General features: G+C 47.2%; 1 protein-coding gene across 8 annotated transcripts in view; it reads left to right on the top strand.

Annotated features, from left to right (window-relative positions):
- LOC134928326 (polyamine-modulated factor 1-binding protein 1-like) overlaps positions 1 to 26,600 on the top strand; it is an 817,199-nt gene that overhangs the window by 619,457 nt on the left and 171,142 nt on the right. The window lies entirely within an intron of this gene.

Here is a 26,600-nt window from a genome sequence, read left to right as displayed (position 1 = left end):
TTTTCCAAGTATAAATGTTTCAACTTTGTCTCCTCAGTCCATTATTTTCCAATATACTGTACTTCCCGGCTAAGGTGGTCATTCCGAGTTGTTCGCTCGCTAGCTGCTTTTAGCAGCCGTGCAAACGCTAAGCCGCCGCCCTCTGGGAGTGTATCTTAGCTTAGCAGAAGTGCGAACAAAAGGATCACAGCGCTGCTACAAAAAAAGATTGTGCAGTTTCTGAGCAGCTTGAGACCTACTCCTAGCTTGCGACCACTTCAGACTGTTTAGTTCCTGTTTTGACGTCACGAACACACCCTGCGTTCGGCCAGCCACGCCTGCGTTTCCCCAGGCAAGCCCGCGTTTGTATCTGATACGTCTGCGTTTTTACACACACACCCCAAAAATGGTCAGTTACCACCCAGAAACACCCACTTCCTGTCAATCACTCTGCGGCCAGCAGTGCGATTGAAAAGCATTGCTAGACCTTGTGTGAAACTGCATCGGCTGTTGTGAAAGCACGTCGCACGTGCGCACTGCGTCGCATATGCATGCGCAGAAGTGCCGCTTTTTCACCTAATAGCTGCGCTGCGAACGAAAACAGCTAGCGAACAACTCGGAATGACCCCCTAAGAGTGGTATCCTGTTATTCATGGTTATTTACCACCAACGGGGTTATCCAGTTAGCCCCGATACCGGCACTTATCTGGGGCAGGCAAAACCAAATCTCCGATAAGTATGCATTTTGTACCTTATTGTGGCCGCGAAAATACATATACGTTTTTGTGCATCCTATGGGGTATATTCAATTAAAGTCGGATCCATTCCGACATGTATTTGTCGGAATGGATCCGACAACCCCTATTCAATCCCATCTAAAATTCGACTTTTTCAAGTCGAATTTTAGATGGGACCCAGAGGAGGAGAGGGGGGTCGAGCCGCGGGGGGACAGCCGGCGGCAGCCAGAGGAGATCAGCGCTACGATCAGCGCTGCAGCAGGATGCCACTCACCCGCCCGACCTCAAGGCAGCTTCCACCCGGGTACCTAGTCTGCGACGCGGCTAAGTTTGGCATTAGCGGTAAGGGCACGGTGGGGGCTGGCTCCAAACAACTCTGTGTCTCCCTGAAGGGCTGTTTGTGGGTTAATTGTGCTTAACCTTTCCTCTGTGTGTGTGTGCTGTCTTATTACATTATGTCAGGCAAAGAGTGTATGTCTTGTACCGCAGAGTGTTTCTCATCACCAGGAGGCTCACTACTGGGTACTCAGGGTTCACAGGCTAGCGGAGCTGAACCAGAATGGGTTAATTCTCTTAAGGGAAGTTCTCAACTCTTTCTACAAAATTGTCCCGCAATGAGAAAGAGACGCAATACTTAAAACAGACTGTGGATGAGTTTATGAACAGAGACTCAATCCCCAGGACAGCGTCTCAATCCCCTCCCATTTGTCCGCAAAAGTGATCTCTGGCCCATATCCTGCAGTCTGACTCTGAGGGGTCAGACATGGAGGAGGGTGAGGTGGATTTGGCGGAGGGGGGGTGCAGCTCTGTCACATGGAATTGAGGCTCTTATAGAGGCTATCAGAGATGTTCTGCAAATTCCTGATAAGGTGTCAGGAGTGTGAGGAATCTTATTTTAATGTAAAAAATAAGTCCTCAGTCACTTTTCCTGCGTCAAAGTAATTGAATACCCTGTTTGGAGAACCATGGGTTAATCCTGATAAGAAGTTTCAGATCCCTAAAAGGTTGCTCTCATCTTTTCCTTTTCCTCTGGAGGATAGGAAAAAATGGGAAAACCCACCGATAGTGGATGCATCAGTCTCTAGGCTGTCACGTAAAATCGTATTGCCTGTTCCTGGTGCATTCTCCCTGAAAGACATGGCTGATCGTGCAATTGAGACTACACTCAAATCATTGTGCACAGCTGCTGGGGTGGCCCAAAGACTCACTATTGCATGTGCGTGGATAACTAAAGCCATTGCTAAATGGTCAGGTAACCTAATTGAGGGGTTAGATTCCTTATCTAGGGGGGATGTTGTCTTACTCCTGCAGCATATACAGGACTCTGCAAACTTTATGGTGGAAGCCATAAAGGAAATAGGTCGTGCTTAACGCACGCACCACCGCTATGGCAGTGTCGGCATGCAGAGGCTTGTGGCTATGCCAGTGGACTGCTGATGCGGATTCCAGGAAAGGCGTGGAAGGCCTACCATTCACAGGAGAGGCCTTGTTCGGAGATGAATCAGACAAATGGATCTCCGAGGCTACTGCGGATAAGTCTACTTATCTTCCTTCCGCAGCCCCCCCAACCAAGAAGACTTATTCAGCTTCTAAGTTACAGTCCTTTCGGACGGCCAAGTTCAAGGGAAAATCCAGAGGTGCTTCTACGTCCTCCAACGGTGCAAGAGGTAAACCACGCAAACCATCAACAGCAGGTTCTCAGCAACAAAGCTCATGCTGTGCTTCCTCAAAGATTGCAGCATGATGGTGGACCCCAATGCCTGGAAGGCTGTTAGGTGGGAGCTCGCCTACAATTCTAAAGCCAAATCTGGTCAAATTCGTGCCAGGATCCCTGAGTCATAAATCTTATTTCCCAGGGCTACAGACTGAAGTTCCAAGAGCTCCCACCTCACAGATTCTTCAAATCAGGCTTGCCAATTTCACAAGAGGCAAGTATAACTTTACAACATGCCATCCAAAAACTGGTACAGACTCACGTTATTGTTCCAGTTCCACCTCATCAGCTAAACAAGTGGTACTATTCCAACTTGTTTGTAGTAATGAAACCGAACGGTTCGGTAAGACCAATTTTGAACCTCAAGTCGTTGAACTCGTGCTTACGAGTGTTCAAATTCAAGATGGAGTCTCTGGATATCAAGGATGCGTACCTTCACATTATAATCTGGCCGCCTCGTCAGGCTTACCTATGGTTTGCATTGCAGGACTGTCGCTACCAGTTCCAGGCCTTGCCATTTGGTCTCTCCATGGCACCGAGGGTGTTCACCAAGGTGATGACAGAGAAGATGTTTCTACTCCGCAAACAGGGAGTGAACATAATTCCGTACCTGGACGATCTCCTGATAAAAGCACCGTCCAGGGAAAGGTTGCTGGACAGCATTGCTCTCTCAACCAAACTTCTCCAGGATCATGGGTGGATTCTGAACCTTCCGAAATCTCACCTAGAGCCAACACAGAGGCTACCATTCCTGGGAATGATACTGGATACGGAGTCACAGAAGGTGTTCCTTCCATTGGAAAAGGCATTAGTGATCCAGTCGATGGTTCGGGATGTCCTGAAGCCAACCCGGATATCGGTGCATCTATGTATTCGCCTTCTTGGGAAAATGGTTGCCTCTTACGAGGCTCTTCAATACAGTAGTTTTCTCGCAAGACCCTTCCAGCTCGATCTGTAGGACAAATGGTCCGGATCGCATCTTCACCTTTACCAGAGGATCCGTCTGTCGCAAAAAGCTAGGATCTCCCTTCTGTGGTGGCTACAGACTTCTCACCTCATCGAGGGTCGAAGGTTCGGAATTCAGAACCAGATTCTGCTAACCACAGATGCAAGTCTCAGAGGTTGGGGAGCAGTCACTTAGGGGGTGCAGTTTCAAGGAAGATGGTCAAGTCAGGAAGTCGTCCTTCCAGTCAACATTCTGGAACTCAGGGCCATATAAAACACCCTACTGCAGGCCTCACGTCTTCTTCAAGATCGGGCCATTCAGGTTCAATGTGACGGCAGTGATATACATAAACTGACAGGGCGGAACAAAAAGAAGAGCAACAATGTCAGACGTGTCAAGAATTCTCCTCTGTCCAGAGAGAATCGCTGTGGCATTGTCAGCGGTCTTCATTCCGGGAGTAGACAACGGGAAGCAGACTTCCTCAGCAGACACAACCGCACCTGGGGGAGTGGGGACTGCACCCGGAAGTGTTCAGGTGCTTGACAAATCGATGGGGATATCCACAGATCGACATGATGGCCTCTCGTCTCAACAAGAAGCTCAAGCGGTATTGTTCCAGGTCGAGAGACCCACAGGCAGTTGCGGTAGACGTGCTGACGACTCCATGGGTCAGATGGAGTACGTGTTTCCTCCACTTCCTCTGATCCCAAGAATTCTAAAGAGAATAAAAATTCTAACTGCTCCGGACTGGCCAAGAAGGGCCTGGTACACGGACCTTCTGGAGATGCTCCTCGAAGATCCGTGGCCTCTACCTTTTTGCGAGGATCTTCTGCAACAGGGCCCGTTCGTCTATCAGGACTTACCGTGATTACGTTTGACGGCATGGAAGTTGAACGGCTGATTCTAGCCAGAAGAGGGATCCCTAACAAGGTTATCCCGACTATGATCCAAGCCTGGAAGGGGGTAACGTCTAAGCATTACCATCGTATTTGGAAGAAATACGTCTCTTGGTGTGAGAGCAGAATATTTTCTGCAGTGGAATTCCAAGGTTTATATTTAATAAAAAGATTCTCCAGCTGAGGGCTGCATGACTTATGCAATACTGTCACATCTGTAGACAAGCCTTCATTAATATAAAAGCAAATCCCCCTTCTTCTTTTCTCTGAGAGCTTCAAATCACGGTCGCCTCTATAAAGCCCGAATCACAGCATATGCAATGAATTGTCAGAAATATTTCCTCTGAGCCATGTTTCAGTGAAGCACAGAACTTGCCCTACCAAAGAGCAACAATAATTCATCTATTTTGTTGGGTAAGGAACAAACATTAGCCAGCTTTACGGCTGGGAGAACAGACCAATGCCCTCTGCCGCCTCCCCTTCTAGCACTTCCCTTTGAGCAAGCCAGTAGCCCCTGCAGATCTCAATTCAGTGGGCCAGCAGGAAGTACAGGGAAAATACATTGCAGCTGCAGCATCCCCTCTCCCCGGAACATACTCAGCAGTTCCAGCTTTGTGCAGCTTCGGCTTTGCCACAAGGGACCACCCAGACTCCATCATCTGCCAGTGGCTCCTTCTGCCAGATTCCCGGGGCACACAGGACATGTGGGATACACTGGACGTCTTTCCTCCACTGGTGCCTCCAATTGCACAGGGGTCACCACATCTGCCACCGTCTCTCCACATACTCTCCACTCATCTGATCCCAGTCCTGCAGAGAGCCACTACACCCCTGACCGCAAGCTCCACTAGCTTATACAACTGCAGCAGAGCGAACCATGGCTGCAGGGAAGGGGTAAGAACTTTCATCCCCAGTAATTCATCTCCGCTGTATCACGGTTAGTGCCAAACAATTCAGAGATTTTTTTGTGTGACTCCCAGACAATAATCCCCCCCCCATGTTTTTTAACGTGTTTTCAACCATGCTAGTTTTTGCAAACTGGCTTCTTGGGATCCTGATTTGCGTTTTCAAATAATATTCTCAAAGGGTGTGAATTCTCCTTTCTATTCCCTAATAGCCAGCATTCCCTGGCCCTCCCACCATCTTTATGATCTGTGTTAATGTTTAATATCTGTAGTACAGGCCTGTTGAGTATTTTAGTCGTATACCTCAGTGAAGAGGTGGCTACATGAATATGACCTCAATGATGTTCCTTTCCTTACTAATAGTCTGAGCAGATATTATAGTTAGACACATTTTTTTTAAACATCAGAGAAAGCTCACTCTTGGATTGATGGTTCTCCCAAAAAACCCATGTTAAGTGCCACCATAAGGTCCATCTTCGTGGAACCCAGAAGTGGATTGCTGTAACATGGGAACTAAGTATTTAGATTTCAGAAAGCTATTCCCATAAAATAGATAAATGTAATTAGTCAGAAGAATAAAAAAAAACAATAGTGAACTGAAACTGGAGAGACAGACTGACAGAATGTTTGTCCTTCTCTATACCCCTATATTGAAGTTCACCTTGAAAGAAACCAACCACCCAATCTGTCAAGGATGTCATTGCTAATTCATCTATAGTATAGAAACATAGAATTTGACAGCAGATAAGAACCACTTGGCCCATATAGTTTGCCCCTTTTTTTTTTACCATATTACCATATTTTTATCTCTAACCTTATTTGATCCTTATTTCTTTGTAAGGATATCCTTATGTCTATCCCATGCATGTTTATCCCATGTCTATCCCATGCAAGCTCTATGCTAAGCACGACTAAGCACATGTTCATATCTCCAGCTGTGATATCATCTGATTCAACTGTGCCTCCATCATTAAGTAGTTACATGAAGATCATCATCATTGATGTCTACATAAGAAGAGGACAGATCAGTCATTGTTATGGATGAAGAGGACTTTGTAGATTATACATTTTCAGTACAGATGTGTCATCATACATCTGCTGTCCCTCTTACCATGTCATTTTGCGTGCGACTCTGCTTGCATTGGGCATCTTTTTTTACTTTTTTTCCTGAGAATGCATCTAAGTCACATTGTGCTGCAACTAGGGCACACCAGAAGACTGCACTGACTACTTTGATACAGTATGTGACACTTGTATATATGTGTGCGACTGAGTCCCTGAATTGCTGCGATGCATATGAATTGCTATGACACATTGCGTTACAACTACAGTATGACACATTTTTGGCAAAAAAAGATGCCTAGCACCAGCAGAGTTGCACAGGACCTGTCAGCTCACTCTAGGCCGTGAATCTCCTGTGATGTGGTGTATTAAGGCTAGTTGTATGAGGACACATCTGTAGCACCCTTTTCATAGAGAACATCACATGCTGCAAGGGGAAGATGACACAACTGGTGTTCGGAAATGATGTTTTCCAATTCGTACCATTACAAATGGACCATTTGTGATGATTGTGACAATATAATTTCTCTGACGTCCTAAGTGGATGCTGGGGACTCCGTCAGGACCATGGGGAATAGCGGCTCCGCAGGAGACAGGGCACAAAAGTAAAAGCTTTAGGATCAGGTGGTGTGCACTGGCTCCTCCCCCTATGACCCTCCTCCAAGCCTCAGTTAGGTTTTTGTGCCCGGCCGAGAAGGGTGCAATCTAGGTGGCTCTCCTAAAGAGCTGCTTAGAGTAAAAGTTTTATTAGGTTTTTTATTTTCAGTGAGTCCTGCTGGCAACAGGCTCACTGCAACGAGGGACTTAGGGGAGAAGAAGTGAACTCACCTGCGTGCAGGATGGATTGGCTTCTTAGGCTACTGGACACTAGCTCCAGAGGGACGATCACAGGTACAGCCTGGATGGGTCACCGGAGCCGCGCCGCCGACCCCCTTGCAGATGCTGAAGAGAGAAGAGGTCCATAAATCGGCGGCTGAAGACTTCTCAGTCTTCATGAGGTAGCGCACAGCACTGCAGCTGTGCGCCATTGCTCTCAGCACACTTCACACCAACGGTCACTGAGGGTGCAGGGCGCTGGGGGGGGCGCCCTGGGCAGCAATGAAAATACCTATACTGGCTAAAAATACATCACATATAGCCTCTGGGGCTATATGGATGTATTTAACCCCTGCCAGGTTGTCAGAAAAACGGGAGAAGAAGCCCGCCGAAAAGGGGGCGGGGCCTATTCTCCTCAGCACACAGCGCCATTTTCCCTCACAGAACTGCTGGTGGGAAGGCTCCCAGGCTCTCCCCTGCACTGCACTACAGAAACAGGGTTAAAACAGAGAGGGGGGGCACTTAATTGGCGATATGATTATATATTAAGATGCTATAAGGGGAAAACACTTATATAAAGGTTGTCCCTGTATAATTATAGCGTTTTGGTGTGTGCTGGCAAACTCTCCCTCTGTCTCCCCAAAGGGCTAGTTGGGTCCTGTCCTCTATCAGAGCATTCCCTGTGTGTGTGCTGGGTGTCGGTACGTGTGTGTCGACATGTATGAGGACGATGTTGGTGAGGAGGCGGAGCAATTGCCTGTAATGGTGATGTCACTCTCTAGGGAGTCGACACCGGAATGGATGGCGTATTTAGGGAATTACGTGATAATGTCAACACGCTGCAAGGTCGGTTGACGACATGAGACGGCCGGCAAACAAATAGTACCTGTCCAGGCGTCTCAAACACCGTCAGGGGCTTTAAAACGCCCATTTACCTCAGTCGGTCGACACAGACACAGACAGGGACACTGACTCCAGTGTCGACGGTGAAGAAACAAACGTATTTTCCTTTAGGGCCACACGTTACATGTTAAGGGCAATGAAGGAGGTGTTACATATTTCTGATACTACAAGTACCACAAAAAAGGGTATTATGTGGGGTGTGAAAAAACTACCTGTAGTTTTTCCTGAATCAGATAAATTAAATGAAGTGTGTGATGATGCGTGGGTTTCCCCCGATAGAAAATTATTGGCGGTATACCCTTTCCCGCCAGAAGTTATGGCGCGTTGGGAAACATCCCTTAGGGTGGATAAGGCGCTCACACGCTTATCAAAACAAGTGGCGTTACCGTCTCCAGATACGGCCGCCCTCAAAGAGCCAACTGATAGGAGGCTGGAAAATATCCTAAACAGTATATACACACATACTGGTGTTATACTGCGACCAGCGATCACCTCAGCCTGGATGGGCAGCGCTGGGGTGGCTTGGTCGGATTCCCTGACTGAAAATATTGATACCCTTGACAGGGACAGTATTTTATTGACTATAGAGCATTTAAAGGATGCATTTCTATATATGCGAGATGCACAGAGGGATATTTGCACTCTGGCATCAAGAGTAAGTGCGATGTCCATATCTGCCAGAAGATGTTTATGGACACGACAGTGGTCAGGTGATGCAGATTCCAAACGGCACATGGAAGTATTGCCGTATAAAGGGGAGGAGTTATTTGGGGTCGGTCCATCGGACCTGGTGGCCACGGCAACAGCTGGAAAATCCACCTTTTTTACCCCAAGTCACATCTCAGCAGAAAAAGACATCGTCTTTTCAGCCTCAGTCCTTTCGTCCCCATAAGGGCAAGCGGGCAAAAGGCCAGTCATATCTGCCCAGGGATAGAGGAAAGGGAAGAAGACTGCAGCAGGCAGCCCATTCCCAGGAACAGAAGCCCTCCACCGCTTCTGCCAAGTCCTCAGCATGACGCTGGGGCCGTACAAACAGGTGCGGTGGGGGGTCGTCTCAAGAGTTTCAGCACGCAGTGGGCTCACTCGCAAGTGGACCCCTGGATCCTACAAGTAGTATCCCAGGGGTACAGATTGGAAATTCGAGACGTCTCCCCCTCGCAGGTTCCTGAAGTTTGCTTTACCAACGTCTCCCTCCGACAGGGAGGCAGTATTGGAAACAATTCACAAGCTGTATTCCCAGCAGGTGATAATCAAAGTACCCCTCCTACAACAAGGAAAGGGGTATTATTCCACACTATATTGTGGTACTGAAGCCAGATGGCTCGGTGAGACCTATTCTAAATCTGAAATATTTGAACACTTACATACAAAATTTGCCCTTCTCACCAAGGGTACCTCAGGTTCGTGGTACAGAACTGTCACTATCAGTTTCAGACGCTGCCGTTTGGATTGTCCACGGCACCCCGGGTCTTTACCAAGGTAATGGCCGAAATGATGATTCTTCTTCAAAGAAAATGGACGATCGCCTGATAAGGGCAAGGTCCAGAGAACAGTTGGAGGTCGGAGTAGCACTATCTCAAGTAGTTCTACGACAGCACGGGTGGATTCTAAATATTCCAAAATCGCAGCTGTCTCCGACGACACGTCTACTGTTCCTAGGGATGATTCTGGACACAGTCCAGAAAAGGGTGTTTCTCCCGGAGAAGAAAGCCAGGGAGTTATCCGAGCTAGTCAGGAACCTCCTAAAACCAGGAAAAGTGTCAGTGCATCATTGCACAAGGGTCCTGGGAAAAATGGTGGCTTCTTACGAAGCGATTCCATTCGGCAGATTTCACGCAAGAACTTTTCAGTGGGATCTGCTGGAAAAATGGTCCGGATCGCATCTTCAGATGCATCAGCGGATAACCTTGTCTCCAAGGACAAGGGTGTTTCTTCTGCGGTGGCTGCAGAGTGCTCATCTACTAAAGGGCCGCAGATTCGGTATTCAGGACTGGGTCCTGGTAACCACGGATGCCAGCCTGAGAGGCTGGGGAGCAGTCACACAGGGAAAAAATTTCCAGGGAGTGTGATCAAGTCTGGAGACTTCTCTCCACATAAAGAAACTGCAAGGATTCTTCGCTGGGCGGAAAATCATGTGATAGCACTGTCAGCAGTGTTCATTCCGGGAGTGGACAACTGGGAAGCAAACTTCCTCAGCAGGCACGACCTCCACCCGGGAAAGTGGGGACTTCATCGGGAAGTCTTCCACATGATTGTGAACCGTTGGGAAAGACCAAAGGTGGACATGATGGCGTCCCGCCTGAACAAAAAACTGGACAGGTATTGCGCCAGGTCAAGAGACCCTCAGGCAATAGCTGTGGGCGTTCTGGTAACACCGTGGGTGTACCAGTCGGTGTATGTGTTCCCTCCTCTGCTTCTCATACCCAAGGTACTGAGAATTATAAGACGTAGAGGAGTAAGAACTATACTCGTGGCTCTGGATTGGCCAAGAAGGACTTGGTACCCGGAACTTCAAGAGATGCTCACAGAGGACTCATGGCCTCTGCCGCTAAGAAGGGACTTGCTTCAGCAAGTACCATGTCTGTTTCCAAGACTTACCGCGGCTGCGTTTGACGGCATGGCGGTGGAACGCCGGATCCTAAGGGAAAAAGGCATTCCGGAAGAGGTCATTCCTACCCTGGTCAAAGCCAGGAAGGAGGTGACCGCACAACATTATCACCACATGTGGCGAAGATATGTTGCATGGTGTGAGGCCAGGAAGGCCCCCACGGAGGAATTTCAACTCGGTCGATTCCTGCATTTCCTACAAACAGGAGTGTCTATGGGCCTCAAATTGGGGTCCATTAAGGTTCAAATTTTGGCCCTGTCGATTTTCTTCCAAAAAGAATTGGCTTCAGTTCCTGAAGTCCAGAAGTTTGTCAAGGGAGTACTGCATATACAACCCCCTTTTGTGCCTCCAGTGGCACTGTGGGATCTCAACGTAGTTCTGGGATTCCTCAAATCACATTGGTTTAAACCGCTCAAATCTGTGGATTTGAAATATCTCACATGGAAAGTGACCATGCTGTTGGCCCTGGCCTTGGCCAGGCGAGTGTCAGAATTGGCGGCTTTGTCTCACAAAAGCCCATATCTGATTGTCCATTCGGACAGGGCAGAGCTGCGGACTCGTCCCCAGTTTCTCCCTAAGGTGGTGTCAGCGTTTCACCTGAACCAGCTTATTGTGGTACCTGCGGCTACTAGGGACTTGGAGGACTCCAAGTTGCTAGATGTTGTCAGGGCCCTGAAAATATAGGTTTCCAGGACGGCTGGAGTCAGGAAAACTGACTTGCTGTTATCCTGTATGCACCCAACAAACTGGGTGCTCTTGCTTCTAAGCAGACGATTGCTAGTTGGATGTGTAGTACAATTCAGCTTGCACATTCTGTGGCAGGCCTGCCACAGCCAAAATATGTAAATGCCCATTCCACAAGGAAGGTGGGCTCATCTTGGGCGGCTGCCCGAGGGGTCTCGGCTTTACAACTTTGCCGAGCTGCTACTTGGTCAGGGGCAAACACGTTGAAAAATTCTACAAATTTGATACCCTGGCTGAGGAGGACCTGGAGTTCTCTCATTCGGTGCTGCAGAGTCATCCGCACTCTCCCGCCCGTTTGGGAGCTTTGGTATAATCCCCATGGTCCTGACGGAGTCCCCAGCATCCACTTAGGACGTCAGAGAAAATAAGAATTTACTTACCGATAATTCTATTTCTCGTAGTCCGTAGTGGATGCTGGGCGCCCATCCCAAGTGCGGATTGTCTGCAATACTTGTACATAGTTATTGTTACAAAAATCGGGTTATTATTGTTGTGAGCCATCTTTTCAGAGGCTCCGCTGTTATCATGCTGTTAACTGGGTTCAGATCACAGGTTGTACAGTGTGATTGGTGTGGCTGGTATGAGTCTTACCCGGGATTCAAAATCCTTCCTTATTGTGTACGCTCGTCCGGGCACAGTATCCTAACTGAGGCTTGGAGGAGGGTCATAGGGGGAGGAGCCAGTGCACACCACCTGATCCTAAAGCTTTTACTTTTGTGCCCTGTCTCCTGCGGAGCCGCTATTCCCCATGGTCCTGACGGAGTCCCCAGCATCCACTACGGACTACGAGAAATAGAATTATCGGTAAGTAAATTCTTATTTTTTAAGCATCACATTAAAGTAATTTTAATGTGTTTTTTTTTTAAACGGCAAGACATTTTTCTGCAGTATTTAAACAGATTTCTCAGACCAGACACAAACTGCATAATTAGTTTTGGCCATGTAAGATAATAATCATGTATTTTATTTAATCAATTTATCAAATGCATCAGAAATACACCCCCCCACCTTCCTTGCTTGATTCCACATTTAATCCTGTAATGTAGAAGAAATGTTGGACACTAGTCTGTCTAAAACTGTTTGCACTAGAGTTTCATATAGTGATTTTGCACCTTTGGCTCCACTCACATCTAATGATGCGATTGGTCCATACCGGTATTTTCTGAAGAGACAGAATATTAGGAATTTTTTTTTGTTTCATAGGTGCAGATTCACCAATATTTATTTGGCCTGAACTTGGTATGACCATAGCCTCATTTGGTCATTGTTTTAAGATATGTTTGCCAGTTAAATGTGTATGCAAACCTTTTATAGAACTGGCTAAGGTTTTTAAAATAGCGCTGCAAGTTTTGCAATTTGCTGTATAGTTATCAACAGCTGTCAATAATGAAACGAATCTCTCTGATATATCTTTTTTTAAAGTAATGTAAACCATTGGAATTTTGGATTTTTGTGCTGTTGCCATAATATAAAATTTCCTAAGTGGTACTTTGAAATACAAGAATCAAGTTTGCATGCTTTTTACACCAACACACCATTATTTAAATTAGACAGTAGGTACGGATGGTATGGTAATGGTACTGTATCCAAAGGCAGTTTAGGGCATATTTTTTATATCTGTTTGCTACTATTAAGCATCAGACAACAGTGCACCAAGAGGGCAATTCCAAGTTGATCGCAGCAGAATTTTTGTTAGCAATTGGGCAAAACCATGTGCACTGCAGGGGAGGCAGATATAACGTGCAGAGAGAGTTAGATTTGGGTGGGTTATTTTGTTTCTGTGCAGGGTAAATACTGGCTGCTTTATTTTTACACTGCAAATTAGATTGCAGATTGAACACACCCCACCCAAATCTAACTCTCTCTGCACATGTTAAATCTGCCTCCCCTGCAGTGCACATGGTTTTGCCCAACTGCTAAAAAATTTCCTGCTGCGATCAACTTGGAATTACCTCCCAAGTCCACAAATAAAATCTCACAATGTTACTGCTGCACTTTGAAGTGCAGTCCTCAAGAAATAAGATTTTGTGTTATACATTTTCTACGCACCATTATTTTCTCTAGCATCCATAAGGGATATTGGGGAAACTAGTATGACGGGGTATAGACAGGGTCCAAAGGAGCCAGTGCACTTTAAATTTCTTCCACTGGGTGTGCTGGCTCCTCCCCTCTATGCCCCCTCCCACAGGTAGTTTAAAAAAAAGTGCCCTCAAGAGAGGATGCACATCTCTGCAGTTCCAGAGAGTTTTCTTCAATTTCATTTAAATCTTTTATTTTTTTCCGGTATGCTGTCTGGGCAACAGCATAACTGCACCGTTGGGGTGGGGGGGAGAGATGGTCACCGGCCTTGTGAGGTGAAGAGCCGCTTCCCCGCTGTAGGATCCCCGTCCTGAGGGGCTGTTTGTTCAGCGGGGCACTGCACCTTGGCTGTCACAACCGCAGCACGCCGCACACCCCTAACGCTGCCTGAAGGTGACATCAGTGTTGAGTACACAGTGGGGACCCCGCTAGGGGGTCCCCAGTTCAAAGTGTGGCTGATCACGGCCGCTTGGATCCCCCGTGAGTACACTGGCTCAAACAGACTTAACTAAGCACTTTGTGAAATTTTAAGCGTATTGGAGACTTTGCCAGTATAAATAATATGTATAGCTCCAACGCCATTGGTGGGGGCGGAGCTTCCTCAGAGTGGGACCAGCTGCGTTTTGGCGCCTTTCTCTGCTTACAGCAGCCATCAGCAGCACACACTCAGCGCTTCCTGCCTCACAGACACGCTCGAAACTGGTACGGGGTGTAGCTAAGCGGGAGAGCCACTTGTGTACACTTTTCTGAGCCTATTTAGGACTGCATTTATTGGTGTTATTGTGATTTCAGAGCTGACAGTCTCACTGGGGCTGTGCAGATTCGGGTGTGCTGGTATTTCTTTCTGTGTGTCTCCTCTCACATACAGTAGGGCAGGCTTGCATTATAACTGTCTGTGTGTAAGTGTATGTATTTGTACTTACTGTGAATAATATGGGTAAGCACAAGCTGTGCAGTATCTGTCACACCAGATTCTCTCCATTGTCTAATGATTCTGTTTCCTGTGAGCAATGTAGTCAATCTTCACAAATTAGTGAAGATGCTGGAGGAGAGGGTACAGAGCCCCACTGGTTAGGGTCTCCTAAAACTATGATGTCAGATATGTCATCCAAGCTCACTGCTAATGTGTATAAGACTACTGAAACAAGCTGTTGCAGATTTAGCTGCTAGGGCTGGTGCACAGCCCCTCCTCTCTTATGCAGGTCCCCAGAAGCTTGGTTTACCTGCATTGCTATCTGATCCAGATGATGATGTTCAGGATGATGGGGATGACCCGGACACCGTTAGTGGGGATCCCGATTCTACTCAGGGTATTGAACCCCTCATTTTGGCTATAAGGGATGTGTTTCAGCTCTTTGTAGAGGACGCTTCTTCACAGCAGTCATTTTTCTTTGTACAAAACAAGCCCAATGTCACTTTCCCTGAATCTCCAGAGTTGGATGACTTATTCAAACAGGCCTGGAAAAATCCATACAAAAAATTCCAAGGCCAGTATTTACTAAAAATCCGAGTTTGTCCGATTAGTGTTTTTTTTTTTCTATGTCCCAATCCGGGAATTCACTAAGCACCAATCTCGGCAGTGTTTGGACTATTCGTAATGGTTTGATTTGCAAAGTTCCGAAATACAAATGAATAGACCATCGGTCAAACGCGGCTGTTATTTCATACAATACGGGCATTCACTATTCATTCGTATTTGGGTGTTAGTTTCTGAGTGCTCAAGTGCGGGTCTATTTTTTTTCGATTCGTTAAAAAAAGCAGCAAAAAAATAGACCTGCTTTTTCCAGTCGAGTTTGGATAACCATGCACGGATCAGTGAGATCTGTGCATGGTTATCTATGGGAAAGGGTCTGTTTAGTGTAAAAACTGAAAAAACAATTGCGTGGGGTCCCCCCTCCTAAGCATAACCAGCCTCGGGCTCTTTGAGCCGGTCCTGGTTGGAAAAATATGGGGGGGGGGGGAATGACAGGGGTTCCCCCATATTTAATCAACCAGCACCGGGCTCTGTGCCTGGTCCTGGTTCCAAAAATACGGGGGACAAAAAGCGTAGGGTTCCCCCGTATTTTTGAAACCAGCACCGGGCTCCACTAGCCAGGTACATAATGCCACAGCCGGGGGACACTTTTATACTGGTCCCTGTGGCCCTGGCATTACATACCCAACTTGTCACCCCTGGCCGGGGTACCCTGGAGGAGTGGGAACCCCTTAAATCAAGGGGTCCCCCCCCTCCAGCCACCCAAGGGCCAGGGGTGAAGCCCGAGGCTGTCCCCCCCATCCAAGGGCGGCGGATGTGGGGCTGATAGCCTTTTGAAAAAATGTGAATATTGTTTTAGTAGCAGTACTACAAGTCCCAGCAAGCCTCCCCCCGCAAGCTGGTACTTGGAGAACCACAAGTACCAGCATGCGGTGGAAAACCGGGCCCGCTGGTACCTATAGTACTACTACTAAAAAAATACCCCCCAAAAAACAGGACACACACACCGTGAAAGTATAAGTTTATTACATACATGCACACCTCCATACATACATACTTACCTATGTTCCCACGAGGCTCGGTCCTCTTCTCCATGTAGAATCCTTGGGGTACCTGTGAAAAAAATGATACTCACATAATCCAGTGTAGAATCAGACCTTTGTATAATCCACGTACTTGGCAAAATAATAAAACGGAAATCCGACCACGCACTGAAAGGGGTCCCATGTTTACACATGGGACCCCTTTCCCCGACTGCCAGGACCCCCCCTAACTTCTGTCAAAGAGGGTCCCTTCAGCCAATCAGGGAGCGCCACGTCGTGGCACTCTCCTGATTGGCTGTGTGCTCCTGTAGTGTCTGTGAGGCAGCACACGGCACAGATACAATGTAGCGCCTATGCGCTCCATTGTAGCAAATGGTGGGAACTTTGCGGTCAGCGGTGAGGTTACTTTCGGTCAACCGCTGACCGCAAAGTTCCCACCATTGGCTACAATGGAGCGCATAGGCGCTACATTGTATCTGTGCCGTGTGCTGCCTCACAGACACTACAGGAGCACACAGCCAATCAGGAGAGTGCCACGACGTGGCGCTCCCTGATTGGCTGAAGGGACCCTCTTTGACAGGAGTCGGGGAAAGGGGTCCCATGTGTAAACATGGGACCCCTTTCAGTGAGTGGTCGGGTTTCCGTTTTATTATTTTGCCAAGAAGGTGGATTATACAAAGGTCTGATTCTACATTGGATTATGTGAGTATAATTTTTTTCACAGGTACCCCAAGGATTCTACATGGAGAAGAGGACCGAGCCTCGTGGGAACATACGTAAGTATGTATGTATGGAGGTGTGCATGTATGTAATAAACTTATACTTTCACGGTGTGTGTGTCCTGTTTTTTTGGGGGGTATTTTTTTAGTAGTAGTACTACAGGTACCAGCGGGCCCGGTTTCCACTGCATGCTGGTATTTGTGGTTCTCCAAGTACCAGGTTGCGGGGTAGGCTTGCTGGGACTTGTAGTACTGCTACTAAAAACAATATTCAAATTTTTTCAAAAGGCTATCAGCCCCCCATCCGCCGCCCTTGGATGGGGGGGACAGCCTCGGGCTTCACCCCTGGTCCTTGGGTGGCTGGAGGGGGGGACCCCTTGATTTAAGGGGTTCCCACTCCTCCAGGGTACCCCGGCCAGGGGTGACTAGTTGGGTATGTAATGCCAGGGCCGCAGGGACCAGTATAAAAGTGTCCCCCGGCTGTGGCATTATGTACCTGGCTAGTGGAGCCCGGTGCTGGTTTCAAAAATACGGGGGACCCCTACGCTTTTTGTCCCCCGTATTTTTGGAACCAGGACCAGGCGCAGAGCCTGGTGCTGGTTGATTAAATATGGGGGAACCCCTGTCATTTTTCCTCCAATATTTTTTCAACCAGGACCAGCTCAAAGAGCCCGAGGCTGGTTGTGCTTAGGAGGGGGGACCCCACGCAATTTTTTTTCTGAATTTTTAAGACTTTAATCAACTTTTTAAGGTACACAATGAAGCCCTGCACGGATCTCACAGATCCGGCCGGGATTCCTTGTGTTTTGTCAGGCAGTTTTTTACTCATCACTCCCGTAAAACACTGCCTGATATTACGAATCACATCGACATCGGAAAAAATGATTGTGCAAAACTCGGCAGCTTAGTGAATGATCGTATCAGGATTCAAAAAGTTGCAGTAAAATGCACCCGATACCATTCGAGTTCAAACACCCTTCAAAACGGCCAAAACACGAATCTTTGTAAATATACCCCCAAGTGTCTAAAAAGTTTTTGCACACTTTCCCATTTGCTCCTCAAGGTAGAAAATTTTGAGAGGAACCCCCTGGGGTGGATGTCTCAATCTCTCGCCTGTCTAAGAAGGCAGTGTTGCCTGCCCCGGGCTCCTTTAGTTTGAAGGATCCTGAGGATAGAAAGATAGAGACTACCCCAAAATCTATATACACTGCAGCCGGCTTTTCACAAAGACTGGTCATTGCGGGTTGCTGGATGACCCATGCCATTCATTCTTGGGCCACACAAATTCAGGGTCCCTTTCGGGGGATATGCCCTTAGTTACCATGTCTACCCTACTGAAACACATTCAGGACACTACCCATGTCCTCTGTGATTCCCCCAAGCAGATGGGGAACATAAATGCTCGGACGTCGGCCATGGCGGTCTCAGCACGCAGGGCTTTGTGGTTGTGTCAGTGGATTGTGGACGCGGAATCCAAACATTATGTGGAGTCTCTCCCCTTTTCTGGGGAATGGCTTTTTGGGGTTGAGTTGGATGCCTGGAATTCCAAGGTTACTGCCGGGAAAACCTCGTTTCTCCCCTCTGGGGCCCCGCCCACGAGACGTTCCTATCTGGTACCGTCTGTCCAATCCATTTGGTCTCACATTTCGATCAATGGCCAGAGTGCCTTAAATGCGGCTAGAGGTACCAGAGGTAAGTCCAGACAACCTGCAAGTACCAGTCCACAGGAACAGTCCACCAGTTCTGCTTCCACTAAAGCCTCAACATGACGGTGCCCACCCACCCCGAGGGTATCTCGAGGTGGGTGCTTGACTGCGTCACTTCAGCCATGTCTAGGAGACTCTCCTGCCAGCATGCCTGGGTCAGGGAGCTCATTTCTCAGGGCTACAAGCTGGAATTCGACAGTACTCCCCCCCCCCCCCCCCCCCCCCCAAATTTTTCAAATCAAGCTTACCAGCTTTGGAGGATATGCAAGTTACATTACAACAGGCTATCTAAAAATTGGTCCAGTCCCACGTCATTGTTCCAGTACCTCTAACGCAACGCGGCAAGGGGTTTTACCAAACCTGTTTGTGGTGCCGAAGCCAGATGGTTCGAACAGACACATTCTGACTCTGAAATCCTTAAACCCATATTAAAAGTTGTTCAAGTTCAAGATGGAGTCCCTGTGTGCAGTGATTGTGGGCCTGGAAGAACAGGAATTTATGGTCTCCTTGGATATCAAGGACGCCTATCTCTATATTCCGATTTGGCCTCCTCATCAGGCGTACCTGCGGTTTTCCCTGCTGGACGATCACTCCCAATTCTAGGCACTACCCTTCTGCCTGTCTACAGCCACGACGGTATTCATGAAGGTGATGGTGGAGATGATGCTTCAAGTCCGGATCCATGGGATCAATGTGGTGCCTTATCTTGATGATCTTCTGATAAAGGCAAGATCCAGGGAACTTTTGTTGCTCCATATCGACCGCACCATCCGTCTTCTGTCCAACCATGGGTGGATTCTCAACTTACAGAAATCCCACCTGGAGACAACTCAGAGGCTCCTGTTCCTGGGGATGCTGCTGGATACTGTGGCATAGAAGGTGTTTCTACCAGAGGACAAGGCGACAACACTTCAGGAGATGGTCTGCATGGTGCTCCGCCCTAATCGGGTGTCCGTACATCTCTGCATAAGATTGTTGGGGAAGATGGTTGCCTCCTACGCAGCAAACAGGTATCGGAGGTTCCATGCCAGAATGTTTCAGTTGGATCTCTTGAGCAAGTGGTCCGGATCACATCTCCAGATGCACCGTATGATTTGGCTGTCACCTCAGGCCAGAATTTCCTTCCTGTGGTGGCTTCAGTCCTCCAATCTCTTAGAAAGCAGGAGTTTCGGGATTCAGGATTGAACCCTCCATACGACGGATGCGAGTCTGTGAGGATGGGGAGCTGTCACCCAAGGGGTGCAGTTCCAGGGCAGGTGGTCAGCCCACGAAAGCCTCCTTCCAATCGACATTCTGGCGATCTACAATGCTCTACTTCAAGCTTCTCCTCTGCTCATGGATCACGCGATGCAGGTACAGTCGGACAACACCACGTCGGTGGCATATATCAATCGACAAAGATACTCGTCTGGGTGGAGAGAAATGTAAGAGCCATGTTAGTAATTTTCATTCCGGGTGTGGACAACTGGGAGGCGGACCTCCTGAGTCGTCACGATCTCCACCCAGGGGAGTGGGGGCTCCAGCAGCTACTGTTCTGGCAGATCATCGACCGGTGGGGTAGCCCTCAAATAGACATGATGGCTTCTCGTCTCAACAAGAAACTTCCCTGGTATTGTTCGTCTACACGGACTTACAGCGACGTCATTTGATGGCATGGAGGTTTAGTGGAACATCCTAGCTCACAAGGGCCTTTCCAAGAAGGTTATTGCAACCATGGTTCAGGCCAGGAAACCTGTGACGTCAAACACGATCATCATATCTGGAGAAGATATGTCTCTTGGTGCGAGGAACGCACGTATCTGCCTGCAGAGTTTTACTTGGGACGTTTCCTACGTTTTCTGCAAGCTGGTGTGGATAAGGGCTTACATCTGGTTTCCATTATGGTCCAGATATCATCTCTCTCCATTTTCTTTCAGTGTTGCCAGAAGTTCAGATCTTCTTGCAAGGAGTACTCCACATACAGCCTCCCTTTGTGCCGCCTACGGTGCCCTTGGATTTGGATGTAGTGCTGAAATTTCTACAGTCCTCCTGTTTTGAACCTCTGCTGATGGTAGAAGACAAGTACCTCACGTGGAAGACGTGATGTTACTGGCCCTGGCTTCTGCTCGGCTTGTTTCAAAATTGGAGGCCTTATCGTGTAAAAGTCCGTACTTGGGCCCTCATTCCGAGTTGATTGCTCGCTGCCGATTTTCACAGCGCAGCGATCAGGTTAAAAAGACGGCAAAACTGCGCATGCGTACGGGCTGCAGTGCGCACGTGCAACGTACTTTCACAGAAAAGTATGTCGTTTTATGCAAGGTCTAGCGACTCTCTTCCGTCGCTCTGTTGATCAGTGAGTGATTGACAGGAAGTGGGTGTTTCTGGGTGGTAACTAACCGTTTTCCGTGAGTGTGCTAAAAAATGCAGGCGTGTCAGGTGAAAAAGCAGGCGTGCCTGGGGAAACGGGGGAGTGGCTGGCCGAACGCAGGGCGTGTTTGTGACGTCAAGGCAGGAACTAAACAGACTGAAGTGATCACAAGGAAGGAGTAGGTCTGCAGCCACTCTGAAACTGCATGAAAAAATTTCAGCACTGTTCTGCTAACCTTTCGGTTGCACTTCTGCTAAGCTTATATACACTCCCAGAGGGCGGCGGCTTAGCGTTTGCACTGCTGCTAAAAGCAGCTAGCGAGCGATCAACTCGGAACGAGGGCTTTGGTCTTTTACGAGGACAGAGCGAGGCTCCGAACTAGACAGCAGTTCCCTCCGAAGGTTGTCTCCGCATTTCATCTAAATCAACCTGTTGTGTTTCCGTCCAGTTCTGACGTTTCTGCTACTCCAGAGGCATTGAATGCTGTGCATGCCTCTAAGATATATGTCAGGCGTACAGCTCGGGTCAGAAAAACGGATTCCTTGTTCGTGCTCTATGATGCGTAGAAGAAGGGTTGCCCTGCTTTAAAACAGTCCATTACTCGTTGGATTAGGCTTACTATCCCTCAGGCCTATGTGTCGGCAGCCTTACCTGTTCCTAAGTCTCTAAAGGCCCACTCTACTAGATCCATGGGCTCTTCCTGGGCGACTGCCCGTGGAGTTTCGGCCTTACAACTATGCCAAGCTGCTACCTGGTCGGGGAAGAACACTTTTGTGAAATTCTACAAGTTTGATACCCTGGCCAAAGAGGCTACCCAATTTAGGCAGGCGGTGCTGCAGCAGTCTCCACTCGTTCCCGCTTATTCTGGAAGCTTTGGGCCATCCACATCTTACTAGTTTCCCCAATATCCCTTATGGATGGTAAAAAAAATAGGATATTAATACCTACCGGTAAATCCTTTTCTCGTAGTTCGTAAGGGATATTAGGCGCCCGCCTCAGTGCGTTGACATTTCTGCAGGTTCTTGTTCTATAGTTACCTGTTCAGCTGTTGCTGTTGTTGTTACCAGCCATTGCTGGTTGTTATTTGTTTGTAGTGTTCTGGTGTGAAAATCTTACCACCTTTTGTTATCATGGTCTTTCTCTCATATATGCCCTTTCTCTTTCGGGCACGTTTTTACCTATAACTGCCTGTGGGAGGGGGCATAGAGGGAAGGAGCCAGCACACCCAGTTGAAGAAATTTAAAGTGCACTGGCTCCTTTGGACCCCATCTATACCCCATCATACTAGTTTCCCCAATATCCCATATGGAGTGGACTACGAGAAAAGGATTTACCGGTAGGTATTAAAATCCTATTATTATTATTATTATTATTATTATTACTACTACTACTACAGTAAATATGTGTTATTATAATTGTTCTGATTATCAATGTTCTTAGTATTTAGAGTGGGCACCTGCATTTTCTTTTTTTCTCTGTGTAGCTACATAATGGATGCTATAGCAGATTAAATAGTCAGACATTGGGTAGATGATTTTTCCAGCCAGGAATTCACTTCTAAATCAAAGTCATAGGTTATACTAGTTTGAAGGGGGGAAGATTTGCTAGTACCTGTGACATGTTTTAAAAAAAAATTGCTTTTGTAGTCCGCAATCCATCACAGAATCACAATCTTTACTTTGTTAATGGAGTCTAATTTTAAAATATTTTTCAGAAATATAGAGACCCATAGCCCAATTAGAGACAGATGCTTAGAATACCAGAGGAATTTTAAAATGGCAGAATTTGAGTTTACAGAGCTTGGAGTCAATGGGCTTCCTAAAAAATAGACAACATCTGCATAAAACAGAGGCACTCAGTGCAAGTCATTATCAGTTTCTGCAGGCTCTTAAGACCTTTGACATTGCGAGTAATCAATTTGATAGCACCCTTGTGATGTCAGTTTTTTTTTTTACTGTGAAATCATCTCTTAGAGTATAGATTGGATTTATTAATGATGTCCAGGTGTGGACTACAAGAAAAGAAAATCAATAGAAAGAAGAAAAAAAATAAAGTATGAATAAACAGAAAACAACTGAATGAGTGCGAGCTGTCAACGAAAGGGTAATGAAATTCTAAATTGGTAATGAAGCTAAGTCAGTTTGCAGGTTGTTGGAGGATAAAGGTGGTGATTCAGAGGCGATCGCTACAACTGCAGCAATCGCACTTTGAAGGCTTTTGTGGAGTGCACTTAAGCAGCAGGCACACTGCGCATGCGCACCCAGTAAGTCCCAGTGAGATGCTAAAAAACATCTCAGTGGTACGATCACCTCTGCTTGATTGACAGGCAGAGATTGTCGCATGGTGGGACGGGGCGTGTCAACTGCCTTAGAATGCCGTTGGTGGGGCGCAGTCCGGACGCAGTAGGCGTGCCTGGACCATTGCGGGGGTGGGCCACGGCTGCTGCGCCACATAACAGACAGTTGCTGTGACCCAGGACGCAGCGGGTAGCCGCCAGCCAGCCATTAGGGAGCTTCTTGGATGGTGCAAAAGCATTGCCGCCGGGCGATGCTTTCGTACCCTTTGGGCAGGCACGGCCTGACATGCGGGGCGGACTAACCCTGTGCTGGACGTCCCCCCGCATGTCAGAGAAACTGATCGTAGATGTGCTAAATTTAGCACATCTACGATCAGGTCTCTGAATCACCCCAGATACACCCTTTTGTCCGAGCTTAATCATGTAGGCAAAATGAGGATGGCTACCTTGAAATAATATAAGTTATTGGGGGGGGGGGGGGGGAATATTCATTAAGAGAAAAGGATTCATCACAAAAAAATGAAACATTGTTATAATACATTAATATGATCCTAATAAATTGTACTAAAAAAACTTTCATCAAAACAATAATTTAGGATTATGATTTGTAATAGTTTGATTTTAAGGCTTTAATAGATAATTAACTAATTAAATCTTCAATATATTGTTAAGCAAACGATATAAAACTGTATTGAAAAATTGAATAAGAGTGCTCAACAACAAGGTTTGACTATGATGCATGTTAATTCCAACAGTCAAAAGCTCTAGAATCTCATATTGTACACATTGTTGGAAGAAAAAACAACAAATCAAATGTTGAACATGAGGTTAGCAGTCAAATAGTAGATGTATAACATTATGAAACTTCACCTTAGTGCTGACAATCAGAGCCTCTGCCAGAATGCAGGATGCTTGGAGCACAGCCAGGGCTGGCAACCGAAATCTTGGGGCCCCATACAGTGATATATCTAGGGCCCCCTCAGATGAGATATATATATATATATATATATATAACATATGCTGCCATGTCCCATAATTGCATATGACAGAGCAGAACCCAGAAGAGCGGATGCACACTCGCTCCGCACAGTCACTGTATGTGAGAGGCTCCTGTCACTCTAAGGCTGTGGCCACACCGCCTACAGCACGCTGCCCTATTTGTACAAGACGGCTCACATCCATGCTGGGTAATTTTCAGCATATACTTGGGGCCCCTCTGAACCTTGGGGCCCAGTACAGTGTCCCCTTTGTACCCCCCTGTCATCAGCCCTGAGCACAGCTTCATCTAAGGAGAAAGAAGTGGCATTATACTGCTGATGTTTTAGGCTGATGCATATAACCATTTCTTATTTAGCAGTCGGATCATAAGGCAAAGCTCATTGATATTTCACTTGATGGTGCCAGGCTAAGGAGAAAAGGGGGGTCATTCCGACCCGTTCGCACGCAGCGGTTTGTCGCAGTGCGAACGGGTCTGGAATGCGCATGCGCGGCGGCCGCACTGCGAATGCGCAGCGTTGCCCGGTGACAGGGGTCGCCGGGTTATGTCGTGGCCAACGAACAAATTGGTCGCAGAGACGACCGCAAGAAGATTGACAGAAAGAAGGCGTTCCTGGGCGTCTCCGGACCGTTGCCTGCCGTTTTCGGGGAGTGGAGAAGAAAACGCAGACGTGTCCAGGAGAATGGAGGGCGGATGTCTGACGTCAAAGCCGGCCCCAGCATTGCTGATATCGTCGCACAGGGTAAGTATGTCCAGGGCTCGTCTTGATGTGCTTAAATTTTTTTTTAGCTTAGCACAAGCGATCGCAGCCCTGCTAAGCTAAAATACACTCCCCCATAGGCGTGGACTAGTTGATCGCAGCAGCAGCAAAAGGTTGCTGGCTTTGATTAACTCGGAATGACCACCAAGGTCTTTGGCTGTACCAATATTATCATTATGAGATCTGGTCTTCATCTCACCATGTGCACAGGAGCTGTCAGGACACAGAGCTAACACAACGGGGTTAGGAGGTCTTCATACATGGGTTTCTTCTTTGGTGATTAGCAGGTATTTAAGTAAGAATGTAGAAAAGCATACACTTAACATTATCTGCTCATTAGTATACAGTAAATATCTAATAAATCATTCACGTGGCAGCAACTCAATGCATAAAAGCATGTAGGCATGGTCAAGAAGCTCAATTGTTTATTTAGACCAAACGTGAGAATGGAGAAGTAATGTGATCTAAGTATTGGCAGGGTATTGATGGTTTGTGCCAAACAGGGAGGTTTGATCATATCTAACTGATGATCTCCTGGGATTTTCACACATACAGTATAAAGTAAAAGTACCATTGGAAAAGCTTTCACTGACAAAGCCTTTAAAACTTACTGCCTTCAGGAATATCTTCTGGCTCTGTTAAAAACAGACATTAGTAAAATGTGAAGACTGTGCTTACCTAAATAATGAGCTAATCAGCGAGGGAAATAGTTGGAGGAACAGAGGTCGGGAAATAATCACCCAGTGAAGAAGGAAGAGCAGTTGTCAGGTGGTCACAGCATGTGTGCTGTGCAGAGTAAGTGCTATGTACCCAGTGGCAGCATGCTGCTTGTCTAGGGCAATAGGCAGCATGTTGCCAGCAATGCAAATGGTTTCAGTGCTCTTCCGCTGGAGAAGGGTGGCTGGGATTCTAGAAGACGGGATGCCGCTGTCGGTATAATGACAGCCGGCATCCCATCTGCCAGGATATCGTATGTATCCTGCTTTAAATATGTACAAAGTTGCAGATGAAGCACAAGGTAACTTGGCGTGAAAAAGAGCCACGGGTGCATGCATCATTGCACTTCATGTACAAATTCATACACATTTTCACACAGATGTACATGAAGTGGATTTTGTCGAATTGCGGATATGGCGCACATTAGAGTGAAAAATATGTTTGGTGCAAACATGGGACCTAGCATGCCGAGAAGAGCTGCTTGGCACAACTGCAGCAATAGTATATGAGGACACACCTGTACAGCTATGTCCACATACACCTATACTCAAATTGCTCCAAATAGCCAATTTATCGAGCCACGGGCTTTGCAATTTAGCCACGCTAGAACACTAATCTTTAGTACCTAGTACACTGTAAGCCAGTTCAAGTAAAAGGTAGCACAATGAAGGAAAAAGTACACAATCTAGATAAACAGCCAAAAGATAAAACCAGTAAGAAAATCAGCTTTCAGTATACCGACAGTGGCATCCCGGCCACCAGTATTCCAGCATCGGGGCAAGCGCTAGTAAGCTCCTTGCAGGCTTGCCATGCTGCAGGCACATTGGCTTACTGCGCTCACCACAGGTTATATTCTCCCTCTATGGGTGTCGTGAACACCCATAAAGAGAGAGTGCCCTACCTCGCCAGTACTCCGGGGCTGGCACTGTACCGATATGCATAATCTACAACTATATACCATTTCCTACCTTTGCAACCAAAACAACTAACCCTAAATACCTAGTACACTATTTGCTAAATAAGACACAAAATTAAGGAAAACATAGAAAAATGAATGTAAAAGGGAGCAAAGTTGACGAAAAAATAGTAAAACTGAGAAGAGGTATGCAGCTCAGGAATAACGCCAGTTGTTTGGTATATGGCGCAAGAAGG

The sequence above is a fragment of the Pseudophryne corroboree genome, chromosome 5 (assembly GCF_028390025.1).
Source record: "Pseudophryne corroboree isolate aPseCor3 chromosome 5, aPseCor3.hap2, whole genome shotgun sequence".
Lineage (NCBI taxonomy): Eukaryota > Metazoa > Chordata > Amphibia > Anura > Myobatrachidae > Pseudophryne > Pseudophryne corroboree.
The sequence above is the reverse complement of the archived record's forward strand: the minus strand, read 5'-3'. Positions and strand labels throughout refer to the sequence as shown.